Source organism: Jaculus jaculus, chromosome 9 (genome assembly GCF_020740685.1).
Source record: "Jaculus jaculus isolate mJacJac1 chromosome 9, mJacJac1.mat.Y.cur, whole genome shotgun sequence".
Lineage (NCBI taxonomy): Eukaryota > Metazoa > Chordata > Mammalia > Rodentia > Dipodidae > Jaculus > Jaculus jaculus.
In genome coordinates this window covers 54,379,087-54,384,733 of record NC_059110.1, presented here as the reverse complement: position 1 = coordinate 54,384,733, position 5,647 = coordinate 54,379,087, and the positions used below count along the sequence as shown (strand labels likewise).

The window sequence follows — 5,647 nt, the reverse complement described above, 5'->3', positions numbered from 1 at the left end:
CTGGATTGGGACTGGCCACAGCTTCTGGGTACCTTGATTCTTGGGCCTGTCACTGCTATTGGACTACTGTAAACTAATCCAATAAGTTCCCTTCTTAATATAATTCATTCAGCAGTTCTATTCCTCTACAGAACCCTTACTAATGCAAACTAATATAGGGCTGGAGAGATGGATTAGCTGTTAAGGCACTTGCCTTCAAAGTCAAAGGACCTAGGTTTGATTCCCCAGGACCCACCTAAGCCAGATACATAAGGTAGCACATGTATCTGGAGTTTGCAGTGCTGGAGGCCCTGGTGTGCTGTGCCCATTCTCATTCTCTCTCTCTTTCTCTGCCTCTTTCTCTCTCTCAAATAAATAAGTACAAAAATAAAAATGTAAAATGCAAAACTAAAATAGACAAAAATAAGCATGACTTTGAAAGATGTGGTTTAAAATTTAGATTGTCTATCTCTTTTTTTTTTGTTTTGTTTTGTTTTTTGTTTTCAAGATCTTTTATTTGATTTACAATATCAGTACTGCTTTTGAGTGCTTCCTCATACCAACTAATGCAGCCATAAATCTCAGGGTAAGTCTAACTACAGTATAGCGAAGAAGTTTTTTTCTTTTTTTGTTTTTTTTAATTTAATTTATTAGTTTTCTTTTCAGTAAATACAGGCAGTTTGGTACCATTATTTAGGCTCATCTGTGATCTACCCCTTCCCATTAGACCCTCCTTGTTAATGAAAATGGGTCGTGCATTGTGGAGTTAGCCCCCAGTTATTGGTATGATAAATGTTTCTGCAAATCATGACCCAACATGTGACTCTGACATTCTTTCCGCCCCCTCTTCCGCAAAATTTCCCTGAGCCATGTTGGGTTCATTTTTGGTCTGCTTCAGTGCTGAGGTGTTGGGGGCCTCTGAGGCTAGATTGTCTATCTCTTACTAAGAATAAAATCTATTATATTGGGTATTGATGTTTAGGTTAACAACTGATTTTTGATCAACAAAGAGTGATATTCTTGCATTGTTGACTTTATTCATTAGCATGAAATGCATATACAAGAAATAATTCTTTAGAATCCTTTGCCTAAATTAGTGGTTCTGAGATTTTCACAGTTAATTACAGAAAATGCATTTCTACATGATTATAGCTTTTTTTCCTGTTAATGGTATTAGAAAAGTGTTTATAACCTTGCAACAGACTCTCCTGTACTTTGCGTAACTCTAATTTTTGATAGAAATACATTTTAGGTGTGAGATGTAGCTCAAAGAAAATACCCACAAATACATTAGGAGTTTAATATATATGAACAGATTTCAAGAATCTTATATAAGCTCTGGAACATCTCCCAAGGTAAAAACACATCATGTTCATGTAGGAAATTTAGAAATCATGAGACTATTGTTTATTTATAATCCAAGAGCTCACTTAGTATGAATTAATGAATGTGGGAAAAGGAGAACAGTGAAAATGTGCTAAATAATCTGGTGTAATTTTGATCTTCGACAAATTCCTAGGTAAAGAAACAACTGGTAAGATTTCTAAAGCCCGCTAGGTGCTTAAGAGTCATTCTTGCCATTGGCACTATCTCTGTCATCCTCTTTTTCATCATCTTTGATCAATTCCAGCTGGTCTTCCATCAATCTTCATTATCATCATCATCTAGAAAGATCTCCTTCCTCAGCAGTCATCTGCACCAGCCTCAGACTCTATCTTCACATTAGTCTCATCTTTCTTCACAGAGGTGCTAGTCTTTTGTCTTTTCATTCTTTACCTCTACTGCTTGTTTGCTGTGATCCTTTTCTATTTTTATAAGCTTTCCAGTAGAGAGTCCACTTTTTGCTTTATCTGGGTAAGTTCCATTTTAATGGCTTGAAGGTCATCTCCTTCTAACTTTCCAGACTTAAAGAAGAACCCTGCTGTCCACTTGTAGAATTAAAACAACATTTATGGGCTGGAGAGATGGCTTAGCAGTTAAGTGCTTGCCTGTGAAGACCAAGGACCCCAGTTCGAAGCTCAATTCCTCAGGACACACGTTAGCCAGATGCATAAGGGGGCGCACACATCTTGAGTTCGTTTTCAGTGCCTGTAGGCCCTGGTACACCCATTCTCTCTCCCTCTCCCTCTCTCTCTCTCTCTCTCTCTCTCTCTCTCTCTCTCTCTGTCTGTCTGTCTCTCTCTCTCTCCCTCCCTCCCTCTTTCTCTCTGTCGCTCACAAATAAATAGATAAAAATAAAAAGACCCCCACATTTACCACTCTGTGAGGTGTTTCTAGATACATACTGGAGTTTAGAGGGTACCACAGCACCAGCAATAGAAGGAGGAGCATCATGCACTGGATAACTGTACATCCTGTCATAATAATCACGCTGAAAGTCATAATCCAAGTCAAAGGAGGAGCTGTACATCTCTGCTGCAGATAATTTCCCACCTACTTTTCCTCAGTTCACTTTTGGCTCTGCAGCCAGGTTAACACCTAAAACCTGGCCAGCAATCATTCTCCCATCCTCTCCTGCTACAGCAGTTATGTCATTTCTCTCATTAACATACTGGACAAAGGCAAAGCCCTTGTGAACAGAGCAGCCAACAATTTTTCCATACTTTGAGAGGATTACCTTCGCATCAGATTTCTTGACCACAAGAGTGCTGAGATTCCCAAGGAATCATGGAAGGTCATGGGGCCAGAATCTATCTTGTTGGTAACATTGCTAGCCATTTTATTTGAAGATAAGGTTCCTCACAAAGCTGAAAAAGGTAGCTGAAGATCAAAAAAATCTCACTCAAGCAAAGTTGACTAACTAATATTTCAAGTGATTTGTAACCAGAGTGAAGGAGACATAATTCACACCTGAATCTCCTACTTCAGGTTCCTATGTGAAGCAAATTGGGCAGGCCTGATATGTGCACACAACCATCCAGACTTGTCTCTTCATGAAAATCCCCATCCTCATCTTTTTAGCTAGCTGTCTCCTGTCTTTATTTCTTTGTTCTCTCAGTGAGCCACTGAATTTAGTTATGGTTGCATGCATTAACATGAGTGTATCCATGATGAAATTTTGACCAGCACAATCTAGTGCAGAGTTTGTGCAGGTAAATGACATTTGCTGTGTTTTAAGGAGTACAAAGTCCATGCCATGTCCAAAAGATAGCATTTTGGAGCATTCTTCCTCTGTGTAATTTTGTCAGGTAATAAAATCATCTGAAAGATAAAATTGCATTAAAAGGTTCTGAAATAAAATAATGAGATCCCAGTCAGGTATTTTGGCTAAAATGTGTAATCACAGAACTGGAGGGGGGAGGGTTTAGGGCAGGAGAATTGAGAGTTTAAGACTAAGCTACATGCAATATAACAAGTTTGAGGCCAACCTCAGCTACTACTGACAATGTCTCAAAAAAAAAAAAAAAAAAAAAAGAGAAAGCTGAATTAACTCAAATTCTACAGTTTCATACAGTGGAAAATTATTTGTCATAATAAATGAAATGATGCTAAACATTGAACTCAAACAAAAGAAGAGTTTCAAAGTAGATAACAAATATTTGTGTAATTCAAATTTTTAAAATTTAAGCAACATTAATTTTTATTAGACTTGGATATATTTTGTATGTAAACAACACATGGTGGTATCCTTTCCCTCCTCCCTGTCCCTTTTCTGAAGAGGCCTTCCTCATTGGGATGCAGATCAACCCCATGGAGATTGTTGGTCATGCATTATGGAGGTGGGGAGAGGCAACATGTACCAATTTGTGGCTCTAACAATCTTTCCACACCCTCTTCAGCAAAATTTCATGAGACATGATGTGAGCACGTTAAGTCCACTTCAGTGATGTGTTTAGGTGTTCAGCATCCTCATTATCTGTATTTGTCTGGCACAACACATATCAACATTGGGGCTGCCCTTAGATGTTCTGTAGATGGCTGATGTCCTCAAGAGCACTGTATTTGGAAAAAGTTATCAGGGTCCCCAGTATGCTCATCCAAGGTTGATTGACAGCTGGCCTGCACCCAGCCTCAGTAGTAGATATACATATCTAAGGGGAAGCCAACTTCCACAAGTCCTCTGTGGGAAAGATACACAGCTCTCTTCCTCAACTTCAAATCAAGGTTCATTTTGGAGATAGTTCATCAAAAAGGATAGATTTTAAGGAACAAAGCAGTAAGGGGAGGTTGGGGGAGCCAAAGGATGGATCACCAAAAAGGCAAGCAGTATCTGGTATTTCTTTTTTTTTTAAATTTTTTTTTTGTTCATTTTTTATTTTTTTATTTGAGAGCAACAGACACAGAGAGAAAGACAGATAGAGGGAGAGAGAATGGGCATGCCAGGGCTTCCAGCCTCTGCAAACGAACTCCAGACGCATGTGCCCCCTTGTGCATCTGGCTAACGTGGGACCTGGGGAACCGAGCCTCGAACCGGGGTCCATAGGCTTCATAGGCGAGCGCTTAACCGCTAAGCCATCTCTCCAGCCCTATCTGGTATTTCTTTACTGATGAGAGTCTTTCTTCCTTTTCTTTATTTTGTTGATTTTTATCTGTTTATTTTTAAATTAATTTATATGAGAAAGAGAAAGAGGGAGACAGAGGGAGAATGGGTACGCCAGGGCTTCTGGCCACTGTAAACAAACTCCAGACTCCTGCCTCACCTTGTGCATATGGCTTACGTGGGTTCTGCGGAATAGAACCTTGGTCCTTTGGCTTTGCAGGTAAGTGCCTTAACTGCTAAGCCATTTCTCCAGACCCTGATGAGAGTCTTTCATAACTGTTAGATACTTGTGCTGGGATATGCAAGACTATTGGTCAGTTTATCTTCCAAGTTTTCATAAAAGAAGAGGAAAGTGTCAAAATCCCACTGTACCAGGATGTGGTCTATATCCACAATGAGCTGGTTGTCACAGACCTACTAGATCTCTCAAAGCAAATAAGATAGACTTCTGTCAGAGCACTTGATTACCTGCCAGAGGTTAATGGGAAAAAAATATATAGATCACATCCTGCTACAGTGAATTACAGGTCAGCAACAAGGGAAAAGAAAAAAAAAAAAAAAGACAGAGAAGTAAAAGAAGCAGGAGAAATATGAGATTAGGTTTTGCCTCACCCTCTCCAGGGCCCTTCAATACAAGTAATCCCCTTAAGGTCTTCTTGAAAGTTCCACCTTTTAGTCTGACTTCCAGAATATAGAATTAGTACTAATTCCATTTGGGTTCAGTTTTGTGCCCCCTCGCAACCTTTCCCTTCCCTCCAGCCCTACCCTCCCTATTGTCCAAGCCTCAAAATGCTTTTCAGTTATGTCAGTAACTTGGGCTGATCCAGGTTAGGAACTGCGGATGAATGAGAGCATGTGATGGTTGTCTTTCTGTGATTGTGTGGGTTCACTTAGAATGATCTGTTCCAAGTTTGACCATTTTTTTCCTCCTCCTCCTACTCCTTCTTTTTTTTTTTTTTTTTTTTTGAGGTAGGGTCTCACTATAGCTCCAGCTGACCTGAAATTCACTATGTATTCTCAGGGTAGTCTCAAACTCACAGCAATCCTCCTACCTCTGCTGGGATTGAAGGCATGCGCCACCATGCCTGGCAAAAGTGTGATAATTTTTCTACAAATTTCAATGTGTCATTTTTTTCTTACTGCTATGTAAAATTCCATTGTGTAGATATACCACATCTTGGTTATCCA

General features: G+C 39.5%; 1 pseudogene; it reads right to left on the bottom strand.

Annotated features, from left to right (window-relative positions):
- Positions 1–1,540: 1,540 nt before the first annotated feature.
- LOC101618130 lies at positions 1,541–2,709 on the bottom strand (annotated as a pseudogene).
- Between the last annotated feature and the right edge of the window lie 2,938 nt (positions 2,710–5,647).